The sequence below is a fragment of the Magnolia sinica genome, chromosome 13 (genome assembly GCF_029962835.1).
Source record: "Magnolia sinica isolate HGM2019 chromosome 13, MsV1, whole genome shotgun sequence".
Lineage (NCBI taxonomy): Eukaryota > Viridiplantae > Streptophyta > Magnoliopsida > Magnoliales > Magnoliaceae > Magnolia > Magnolia sinica.
Window position 1 is genome coordinate 15,582,723 of NC_080585.1, and position 12,518 is coordinate 15,595,240.

Sequence of the window (12,518 nt, forward strand, 5' to 3'; positions counted from 1 at the left end):
CCACCTTTCATAATTCAAACTGATCTCACTCCGTTCAATAAACCAACAGCTTTGATACCACTTTGTTGGGGGCCGTTGCATAAAACCTTAGGATCTAGCTTCCTAAAAATACCAGAATTATGGGATAATAAAGCAATGAAATAAATCAAAGCACAAACCACAGGACAAAGGAAATTTTTACGTGGAAAACTCTCAAAGAAGTAAAAACCACGGGACCTAGTCCAGAGCAACAATCCACTATGAAGTAGAATGTTACAACCGATCACAAGCACACACCGCTTGGATCAAACCTTCTTCACTCACGCAGGAGTGGATGAATAATAAGAGAATAAAAGAAAAACGGAGAGATCTCACTAATCACGAGGACGTAGAAGCGCCGAGATATCGAGTGCACAGTAGATAACCTCTACGAACAGAACCTCCCTTCCACAAGTTCTCTCTCTCTCTCACCTTTGATAGCCCTAATCCCTTTAGCAAACCCTTGCAAAGCTTTAGAAAACTCTCTTGTATTGCATAAAACAGCCCTAAGGACCCCTATTTATAGTTTAGGCAATTCCCTTTCGCACCTCTTACGAAATTGCCTCAAATTTACGCAGTCGGCACAAAATCCGAACATGAATCTGCATAACCTCAACTGGTTGAGCACCTCCCTCGACTAGTCGCGCACCACGAAGTCCCAAACCAATTTGCTTGCTGGACTTTGAGTTGAGCACCACCCTCGACCGGTCGAGCGAGGCACTCGACCGGTCGAGCCTGAGGAGAAAATCCCCATCAAATGCTTCATTACAAGCAATGAACTTAGCTTTCATGGTAAATAAGTTTGTCGTTGATTACTTCATACTTTTCTAAGACAGCTCCACCAACCATCATGAAGATGTAGCCCAAGGTGGACTTCTTTGTATCAACGCAACCAGCATAATCTACATTTGAGTATCCAACTAACTCTAAATGATCATATCTTCTGTATATGAGTTTGAAGTCTTTTGTCCTTTGTGGGTAGCATAACACCTTCTTTGCAGCTATCCAATATTGCATTTTTAGATTAGAGGGATATCTGCCCAACATTCCAATTGTAAAGGTAATATCCGGTCGCATAAAAACTTGAACATACATGATGCTCCCTACTATTAACACATACAGAAAATCTTTCGTTCAATTCTTTTCTAAATCATTCTTGGAATACTGGAACTGGCCGAATTTATCACCCTTTACAATACGCAATTGTCCAAGAGCACAATTTTACATGTTATATCTTTTGAGTACCCTATCAATATAAGCCCTTTGTGATAGGCAAGCAGTCCGCGTGATCTGTCACGGTGTATCTCAATGCCAATGACATAAGAGGTATCACAAAGATCTTTCATCTCAAACCTTTGAGATAAGAATTTCTTGGTACGTTCATCATCCTAATGTCACTGCTAGTTAACAAAATATCATCAACATACAAAACTAATATGACGAACTTACTCCCACTAATTTTGACATAGATGCACTCATCTGAAGTGTTTTTTTACAAAACCATATGATAAAATTACTTTATGAAATTTCAAGCATCACTATCGTGATACATATTTCAACTCATATATGGGATTTTTTGAATTTATAAACCATATGTTTTGAGCCATCAGCTACAAAACCTTCACGTTGCAATATGTATATAGTATACATTATCATCTAGATCTCCATTGAGAAACACGTCTTTATATCCATCTGAGGTAACTCCAAATCTATATGAGCTATAAGAGCCATTATAATCCTCAATGAGTCTTTCTTAAATATTAGTGAGAAATTCTCCTTAAAATCAATGCATTTACGTTAGAAATTTTGAAGAAAAAATGAGATTAAAAAATCAAGATTTTTATAAAAATCTAAAACTTTGAAAAGGAAAATTGAGAACTTAAAAAATTTTGTGATTTTAAAAAAAAAATTTGAAAATGTTTGAGAAAAAAAGAGAGAGAGATTTTGGAAAAAAAATATTTAGAGATTTTAAAAAAAAAAAAAATCGAGATTTTGACAAAATTTTATCATTTTAAAAAAGAAAATTGAAAAGTTGAAAAAAAAATGGTGTTTTTGAAGAAAAAAATTGGCATCTTGAAAATTTTGAGAAGTTTGAATAAATTGATAAGTTTGAAAATTTAAATTAGATTTTAGAAAAAAAATTGAGATTTAAAAAAAAAATAATCAGAATTTGTATTTTGAAAATAATTGAAAAGTTTGATAACAAAGAAGAGGTTTTGTTATAAATTTTGAAAAGAAAAATTAAGATTAAAAAATAGACATTTTGAAAAAGAAAATTAAGTAGTTAAAAAAAATTGAAAATGATTGAAAAATGAGATTTAAAAATCATTGAGATTTTGACAAAAATTAAACATTTTGAAAGAGAAAATTGGTAAGTTAAAAAAAAAAAAAATTTGTGATTTCGAAAAGAAAAGGTTCAAAAGTTTGAGAAACAAAATGACAATGTTTGAGAAATTTTGAGAGTTTGAAAATTTGAGATTAAAAAAAAAAAAAAAAAAAAACAACGAGATTTTGATTTTTTTAAAAAATTAAAAAGTTCTAAAAAAAATTGCGATTTTGAAAAACAAAGTTAAAAGGTTTGGAAAAAAAAATAACAATGTTTGAGAAATTTTGAAATTTTGAAAAGAATTGAGATTAAAACAAAAAACTGAGATGTTGAAAAACTGATATTATAGCCCAAGTATAATAGAAGTGTCTTTACAAGAATAACTTATGACGATGAGATTGATCAAATTCTATGATGAGTCTATCCTAAAGTTGATCTGAATGGTCATGTATGTTTGGAACGTGCTAATTGGGACAGAGAACAAAATTCAGCCCAATCTAACATGAAACGAATTAGATCCGTCCAAAACACTTTTTAAATAGGTATGATTAGTTTTTCTAGATATAAACTGATTTTAGGGCAATCTGATCAGTCCAGATTGAAGTATAAATGACTTCAGATGTTTAAATAAAATTTCACTCAAATCTGACCATTGGATCACAAGATATGGCCCATCATATTGCTGATCTGAACTGTCAGATATGTTTGGAATGTGCTAATTTTAGGGAGTTCGACCTGTTGTAGATGCCAAGAGACCTGGATCAGCTGATAATGTTTTACCTCAAAAGAATGACTTTTTTTTTTTTTAATCTATAGACAACATTCAATATTAATATCTTAAATGAACTTCCCTTGCTAGTTAGTATCCATGTTCAAGCGATGTAATTTTTCAGAACTATGATGTTCATATGACTTGAGAACTTTCATTCTGCATATCAATCATCCATGCCTTCAGCAATAATCTTTACTTCTTTAGTTATATCGTTGGCAAGCTGCTTTCTGGTACTCTCTGCCAGAAGACCCTTGGAACATCTACTGGTAGTCTTATGTCATCTGGTATGTGACCCGTGACTAGTTTCCGGTTTTGATTTTATCCCCTTTTTTTCTTTGTGACCCATGTGGATGCCTTCAGTGTGACTTTATATCAATTTTGTATTTGGATTTACAGGGAAGAGGTTGGTCCAGATGCAGCCCGCAAGTTCTTGGGTCCCACGTCGTGGCTTGTTAACTATTGGCTTTTGCAGAATGGATTTGGTATTGGAATTAGGGACACAATTGCAGATGCAACAACTATGGAAAAGATTCATGAAACAGTATTTAAAGCGAAGAATGAAGTGAAGGAACTGATTAAGGAAGAACCCGGGCGAACCATGATTCTAAAGTGAAGAGTGAAGTGAGAATTGATCAAGGCAGAACCTGGGTGAACTATGATGGAATCATTTGAGAACAGACTGAACCACGTGCACAAGCTGAATGATTTTTTCCTACCTTCACACTATACATGGAATTATTTCTTAATGCATTCTCTTTCAGGTGCTGAATAAGGCTCATGATGACTCTGAGACTGAGAGTAGCACAGAAGAGCTTATCAGAAAATGCCTTGTTTGGGGGTTAGGCTGGAGAAATCATCAATTCATCCATCCCTGGAAATGCTGCTATTGCGCAGCCACGGGCCTACGCTCTAACAATATTTTCCTCTTTTATGCAAATTTGAGGCATGGTTTGCAATTCATGAGTTGTCAGGGGTGAAACTGCAAGAAAGGAGTTTGAGCTTTTGGTAAGGTGGAGAGTAGTTGTTCTCATTCAGATGCATATGAAGCAGTGGATCACTAGGAAAACATTTAATGAGCAGCAAAAGGCTATTATTCTTTTGTAGTCAGGTAAAATAATTAGCATTTGCAGAATTCTGTGGCTTCTATGTAACTTCTCTAATACATATAGTTTCATTTCTTTCTTTCTTTTTATGCAGTTATTCATGTTTGGCTAGCTAGGTGTTTCGAAAGTTTGCAATGCTGTAAAGATTAAATATTGAGCACAGTAAAGTGGAAAGAAAGGCAGAGCAGAAGCTTTCAGAAATGAAGGTACTGTTGTGTTGGTTTCTTTTAGTAATATGGAAGAGAATTTATTCTTTTTCCGTACAAACTCATCGAGCTTGTGTACAATCATAAAAGCTTTAAAGAGCTAAATACAAATGTGGGAAATGTTGGTGTATTTGGTGTGTGCTCATGCTACTGAGTGTAGGTATCATAAGCAGTCGCACTATCCAGCTAGAGACGATTAGCAAGCTTCTTTCATTTCGCTCCTAGTATGCATATTACTCTTGATTACAAAAAATCTGTGGTACCGTATTGTTTTTCCTGTTTTGATATGCACATAAATTAGGATTTGTATGGTTCATGTTGATTTAATGAATTTGATTGTTGTTTATTAGAGCTAAACATTGGATTGTTTTGTATAATTCTCTGCCATTTGGCATCCATTCATTCAGCCCATGCAAATGACAAGTATGGAAAATACTGATATTGGCGAGTTCACCTGTAGTTGTATAATATTGCATTTGCATCCTAGTTTGAAATTAAGATACTTGCCTCAATACATGTGTGTTGCTTTCCTTTTTCTCTGACAATCTTTTTTTAATTGGTGATAACCACTTTCCCTTGAGATCCGGCAAGAGCTAGGAGGAAACGCTTTTCCAGCCTAGAGGGAGACCACATCATATTGGTTAATGTATATCGGGCATCTGCAGAGTGCTTAGAGAATAGCAAGATGGCAAACATTAAAAAGAAAACAATTGGAAAATACTTGATCAAATGGAGCAGAGAAATTTTCATCAATAGCCATTCCCTGAGGCATGCTAGAGGTATTCACAAGTTGGGCTAACAAAATCTTCCTAAAAGAATCCTATATGCATTTTTTCCGTGTGGCATTCATCAATGTATCAATGACTAATATGAAGATCTTATGATATGTACTTGTCCTTACTTTACTGGTTTATATATGTTTTTTCCTAGTAAATTAGGCGATACTCATGGTTGGGCCAACCTATTCGAGGGGCTGGATGTCACATGCTCTTACTGGTTTATATATGCTTCTTCCAGTTGGATTTTCGGCTCTTGTTCATCTTCATTTTTTTTTCTTTTTTCTTTTTTCCTTTTGCAGTCAACATTAAAAAAGTTGAGTGAGATCCTTAATGTTTTACAATATTTTGAGCTCCTAAAAAGATTGATGTGAACCATCTCAGTTTACTATTTATTATTATTATTATTATTATTTTTTATTCGAGGATATCATAAGCTAAAATGGTTTCTTTCAAGTTATCAGCTAAGGTCTGCCATAGATGAATAATTATTGTTTCTAATCACTAATACATTTATACTGCAGTCACTTTGTTTAGACAATCGAAGATATGGATACTTTTGAAATAGTCTTGATACGCGTTTATATAGAACTCCATATGATGCTTTTGTGAAAAAGAAAGAAAAAATTCATGCATCTTTTGAAGTCATATTCTTTCTTGCAGTAATATATACTTTTCATGCCTTTCCTAATTAGACACTAGTTTTGAAAGAGCTTGATGGAATCCAATTGCATATTGTGTTACTACCTTGGGTTTGTGCATGCATACACACTACAATAGATTGATCTATATGTTCATGTAGTTCTTCCATAATGTGGTACTCTACATAAATGTCGTCTGTTTATTTACCATGATTTTCATGTGTATGCAAATTTTATAAGTTTTTACAACCCGTACATTTGAATGGTCATATATGCCTTCATATTATGAATTTGATATGTATAGAATGTTACCAGGTGCAACAGATTCAAAAAATAACGAATGAAATATTTATTAAATTTTTTGCAGATAATCCAATGGCGGACAATCTGTTGATGATTTGAAATTGATGGATTTTGATCTCCTAGAGTAGCGACAGATGTGATCCATCGTAAAATTCTAAAATGATGAAAAAAATCCAACTGAATTGTTGAGCTTTTGATTTTTACGACAGATATGATTCGTCATTTTTCCCGATGGATCAGATCCGTCGTTTGTTTTGACAGACCGTCATTTACGTTATACGAGAAATTCGATGGACCATGCGACGGACGTAGTCCGTCGTTAACTGCATTTTATGACAGTCTTTTTTCATTGTTTTGGCATAGTGACTCATCACTTTGTGCTATGGTTTTTTCTTGCAAGGGTTTTTCGAATTGTTTGTGTTTGGACTTGGTTGTGTGATTGGTAGTACTTTGCTTGATTTGTCTCTATGTGCTTCCACAATTCCCCAACAGCTCTCTCATTTCATTATTTTGGACAATTGTCAAGTAGTTAATCAAGCATTCATAAGAAGAATTATTTATGCACATTGAAAACTTCCCACATGTGGCCTATACGTGATGCTTGAAAATGTATGGCAGTATATACAGTGCAACGGGAAGCTTGAATAGTACAATTGCACATTTAACATTTCACATGTGAAGCATTGACAGTACACGGTGGTATAGATGTGGCCTGGATCACTTTATGACTTGGTAGATGTGGCAAACAGAGCATTTGAGATGCACAAAAGGTTGATCATTGCATATTTGCAGCCCTGAAAAATGGACAATAGCATGAGGCACGTGTACCATAGCACAGACAAGTTGTCTCTAGTTCTTTTTAGGAACAAGAAAAGCCCTATAAATCTTTCAGACAGTTTTTCCTTGTTTTTATTGGATTATTTGCATCTTAGTAATAGATAAACCATAGAAAATGGACTTATCTTTTACTAAATGGTAGAGGACTGAACTTTTGTGTTACTTAGTGGTGACACATTCTCAGATCAGAGATTGAAGGTGATTTCTAACGAACAATTAAATCATTACCACATCAATTGCATCGCTCTGAAATATTCAACCGATCCTTGAAAGCTACCTCTTGGATATGAACCTTAGGAATTGACAGCAAAACCTGTATTCAAGGAAGCTAGTGTAGCAGCAGATATTTCTACTGGGTGTGCTTCATCCCAAAGTGACTCTTTTGCATGTCACCCCTCCATTCCTAATAAGACTCTAATGTCTTCTTCCTTAGACTGAATGGACAACTGCGATAGCTCTACCTTAATTACCATACCAATACATTTGGGTCAAGTTAATGCTTCTTCACTAATCCAAATCTAATACAACATATGCCAGGAATTACAGAAACACTTGGAAACTACCAGATTGCCACTGATAATGAAATGAACGCCTCCATCAACGCAATGCATGGACCCTATCATTTCCGAATCACCTGATGTATTACACAGAGCCATGTAGGTTGTGGGTTACATAAGGATCATTTATCCCAAACCCAATCTAGGTTTCGAAGGCAGTATATTCTTCTCTGTAAGTTTTGCTCAGTCCGAAGCTTTTAGGTGTGGAATGTAAATTTAACAGAGGGATTGTTAGATCTAAAAGTAGGAGGGCCATGTTTCTATCATTGCTTGAAAATTCAAATGCTGACCTAGAGCTTCATGTAACTCAAATCGTTGTTTTAAGACTAGGTGACTTAGACCCACTCATACATTCCTGAGTCTTGTAGTGGATGAGTGACAGATGGGACCCATGGTTCAGTAATCCGGACCATTAGTTTGTTGATTCACATTGACATTTATCAGGTCTGACCAAGTCCAAGTCTTAGAACCATGGACGCAATGTGCTAAGGATCAAGTCATGAGGAAAGGGATGGCAATAAAGGCAAATATGTCACTATATTATAAATGTGTATAAATAAATAAACTAAAGATTAAGGATTACTTGTATTTTTTGTTTACTTATTTGTTTATAGTTATTTTTATTGTTGTTATCAAATCTTAAGGTAGTTTCCAATTCAATGCTGGTTACTTATTGTTCAGTTAAATTTTATATAATAAGGTAAAACTAAAATAGTAAACTTCCAATTGGTCCGGTTCTCTACCTCTACAAGCATGGCCAGAATATCATGGCAGGCCAATGGGTTAGCTCACTGAAATCTGAGGTCATCTGATGCTGATCGGGAGATCAGATTACTCGCAAGCCTTGTGCATGGATTTTTGTGACAGCGGCTCAGAGTTTCACTTCTACTCAAAGAAAGGTTGGATGTCCTTCTACCTAAACAACAAAGCTGTAGTTGTGACCATTAGAGATAGATATGTTGAAGTGATACAGTCCCTTGATATACATTGATACACCACTCTAACAGCTTAAGCTTTTAGAGTAAATGGTTGTTTGACATGGTATCAGAGAGGAAGGTCCTATGTTCGAATCTCGAGAGCAGAAAATATGCCTCGCTAATATATTATTCTCCCACCGGAGTTCCCACCCCGCATGTGAGTTTTAACTTTATACATGTGGGGAACATGAGGCTACTTGGTTCCCTTAGCATTGATTGGTGGAAATAGTGGGACCAACTAATGAAATGATAACACCATTTGTTGGAACACCGGGAACACTTTTGAAATGATGGGACCCTCTGGTGGGTCTTACTAAAACTACCGAAGTGAACTTAACATCAATGGACATTATTAAATATTTTATTAAGCCCACTGATGCAAGACAACTAACCACTTGTTCTAAAAGCTCAAACTGATAAAGCGTGGTGAATTAATCCCTTTATCTCATAGCCCAGGCCCCACATCCCATGGGTCAGGTCCTCGGCCGAACCTCCCTCATGGGCCCCACTTCACATTGGTCTCATCTCACACAAGCCACTCACCTCACATGGGCTGCCCACCCTAAGTGTACCCCTGCATCCCAGACGCCACCCCACTCAAGCCCGGTGTAAAAATACCCCTACATTATGTAGCTAGTGGGAAGTTCCTTTTGAAGTGTAGAATAGAAACTGGTAGAGAAGTTAGGCATATAGCTACTATGACTTGTTGGCCAAGCAAAATCGACTTGCTGCCACAGCTGGTTGAAGAGTTGCTTTGGACTACCATGGATGGAGGAGAATAGAGGAATGCCATCAATATGGAGTCTTCATCTTGCATGTGGAAGATCGGCCTTCCAATGATGTGCATGTGTTGTCCATCACTCCATGCCTAAGAAAAACCGTAACCAAGGCACTGTAGTCATTTCATGGAAGAGCACTGCTAAGCCCACCTCTCCACGGAAATCTCTGTGAATCAAGTGAACCCCACCTTGTAGATGATCCCACCAAAAGTCAGGCTGATTAACACATCAGGTGGACTGCACCTCAGCAAACTCAGAATTTCCAATGATCTATCTTCGTTGTAAAGTGTGGCCTGCCCAATTAGTGGACTGCCCTTTTTCGGGTGAGGCCATCTGCTTGGTGGGGTCCAATTGATGCACTTGGATTAATTCGCCACGCTCTATCGATTCGAGCTTTTAGAGCAAGTGGTTAGTTGTCATCAAAAAAAAAAGTGGTTAGTTGTCATGCGTCTCATGTTCGAGACTCCTCACCTGGCACACTCAGGGTGGGTGCTTTGTGTGAGGCGTTTAGAGCGGGAGGTCTCATGTTCAAGACTCCTCACCGAGGGGTGATTACTACAGGAGCACACTTGGGGTGGGTGGCTCGTGTGAGGCGAGACCCATGGGAGATGGGCCCCCCTATCAGTCTGAGCTTTTAGTTTGTCAAGATTCAAATCCCATAGAAAAATCAATACAATTGCAGGTTCGATGGTGATGGTTGTATAACTTCGAGTTGTGAGTGTTTTAAGATATGGAATACGTTCTTTCCTTTACTTTTCCTGTTTGTGATGAATAGCTGAGGATTCAGTAAAAAGATGGTTGCAACAAGGATGTAAAAGAGATGTACAAGGTGCACATAGGGAAGGAATGGACAGGGTGGAAGGAAATGATGTCCAGGACATATAAACAAAAGACATGAACATGAATTATGCCTAACAAAGATATTGGCAAAGGGGATTGGGTTTCCACCTGAATTCTCAAATGAGACCATTTTATGTCAGGCCTGTTTACATCTCTTTCACAAATCGGGGCAGCTACAAAGTAATGAATCTACAAATTATTCATGGCATTACTTTGAATAAAACACGGTCTTATAACGACCTATTTACATAACAAGTTTGGAAACAATAACAGTTTGGTTAACCCAAGCCCTCATGTAGTACGGATGCAAGACAGAGGATCAAACTTTCACTCTTTTATGGTTTGCAGCTGACGAGAGCACGGCCTGCAACCTTCCTTGTAAAGCTGCATCTTCCAACCCCTGAGATTTTCGCATGAAAGTAACTGAGTTGATAGGTAGTGAGAGCGTCACTAAAGATCTTTCCTCTGTTCCTCATGCTCTCTTTGAACTCTGCAGCTCCATATAATATCTGAAATATCACCAGTGATCAAATGACACGCCAGAAAATTTACCAAGAGGGAACATCCTCACTTTCAATTGCGATCATTACCCACAATTTCTAAAATAATGCTGGAAAAAATATAAATGATAATTGAACTTGAAATTGAGCGTGCGCGCACACCAAAAAAAAAAAAAAAAAACAGGTGTGAGACGTTAGCTTTCCCTTTAACAACATTTAAAAAAGGGCATTGGGATGACAATACAACCATTGCTAAAATATAGATTTCCATGCAATACCTGATAATAGAACTTGAAATTGCACACAAAAAAAAGGGCATTAGGACAACAATACAATCACTGCTAAAATGTAGATTTCCTTGCAATACCTACTTATATTTGTGTATAATTTCATCTGCTGCAGCGTTCTTGGATTCACCATCCATAGACATGGCACAGGCCTTCTCAGTTTGGTACTGGCTGTTATGTTCCATTGCAGCAAGAATGGGAAATTTCTCCACTGAAGCAAGGGATCTCTCATGCTTCTACATGCCATAAAAGCATACACAACATGATGAAAATGCAGCTGAATTAGTATTAAGTGTGCCATAAAAGCATACACAACATGATGAAAATGCAGCTGAATTAGTATTAAGTGTGCCATAAAAGCATACACAACATGATGAAAATGCAGCTGAATTAGTATAAAGTGTGGTTTGATGTCTTGATTTGAATGAATCTTCACCTCCCAATGGCTGATATTCTTCTATAAATGAATCCACCTTATCATAAATCATTCCCAAGATGGAATTTGAATGGTATGAATTATGCTTTTCCATGTAATGTGGGAACTTTTCAGCCTTCAATTCCTCGGGAACTTCTACCTGTTTCAGAATAGAGGTAGGAAAGTTACATAAGGAACCAGAAGTCCCCTAGAATAGATTGATTGGATGAATCCGAGGTGAGGACATGAAAAAATGTAATCATGATTTCAAAACTCAAATCCAGTAGAAATTGTATTGAGGATTCGTCACTGTTTCTTACAATCCAAAGAGTGAAAAATAGTGATTTCATTGAAGTAATCATGCTTTCTCTTCCAAGAGAAATCGTCCGTAAATGGTAGAGGCAATTCCTCACGGTTTCTCGCCATCCAACAGTGGAAAGCAGTGATTTTGTGGGGGGGAAAAAGTAATCAGGATTTCCAAACCTCGAAAAATGCAGTGGAAATGGAAGTGATCATTTCACTGTTTTTGACGATGCAAATAATGGAAAACATTGATTTTATGCAAAACAAATTCATTTCACATTGATTCCTCCTATCCAAACATCAAGAGCTAAATGCTATGAAGTAAAATTATTTGAAGAACAGTTTTCTGACCAGCAGGAGAGTATGGTGGTTAACAAGTGATGAATGGGTTGGATCTTCCAATCAGTCCAGGGATTAGACTTTACAGAAAAAATCTATGGTTATACATGTCGCAAACCCCAATTAGTTGGGATAGGGATTAGATGATGATGGTGATCTATGGTTGGATGTCCACTTCTATTATCCTCTTATTTCCCAGCAGCACAGTCAACACCAAGTCTAAATCATCCAATGTTTGAATCAGTGTTTTAAATAGTGAATAGTGTGTAGCGTAACGTTCACCCCTCTAAAGTGTGAGTCGTAATCTACGGTGTGCAGTGTAAGCTACACGCTACTTCTGGATTTTTAATCAAGGTTGTGCTTGGTTGCACCAGCTTCATACTACTATGCACCAAATTAGACTGATTAGTAATGAAATTTAACAAATTTTCAACGCATTGGGTGCAACCAAACACAACCTAAAGTAATAGGAAAGGGAACTGATTAAGTATAAAGGTAAAGAAAGAGCAATGAAACTGATTTAATATTATTACTTATAT

General features: G+C 36.6%; 1 protein-coding gene across 2 annotated transcripts in view; it reads right to left on the reverse strand.

The window, feature by feature from the left end:
* Positions 1-12,518, reverse strand: part of LOC131222953 (probable RNA-dependent RNA polymerase 5) — a 95,916-nt gene that overhangs the window by 65,040 nt on the left and 18,358 nt on the right. Inside the window, exons 17-19 of one of the 2 annotated variants that reach the window (XR_009160245.1) lie at positions 11,359-11,497; positions 11,003-11,158; positions 10,320-10,644 (exon numbers count right to left, since the gene is read on the reverse strand). The exons of the other annotated variant lie outside the window; for it this stretch is intronic. The gene's annotated coding sequence lies outside the window, so the exon portion shown is untranslated. Of the gene's footprint in view, positions 1-10,319; positions 10,645-11,002; positions 11,159-11,358; positions 11,498-12,518 lie in introns of those variants that run through there. 2 annotated transcript variants of the gene reach the window in all.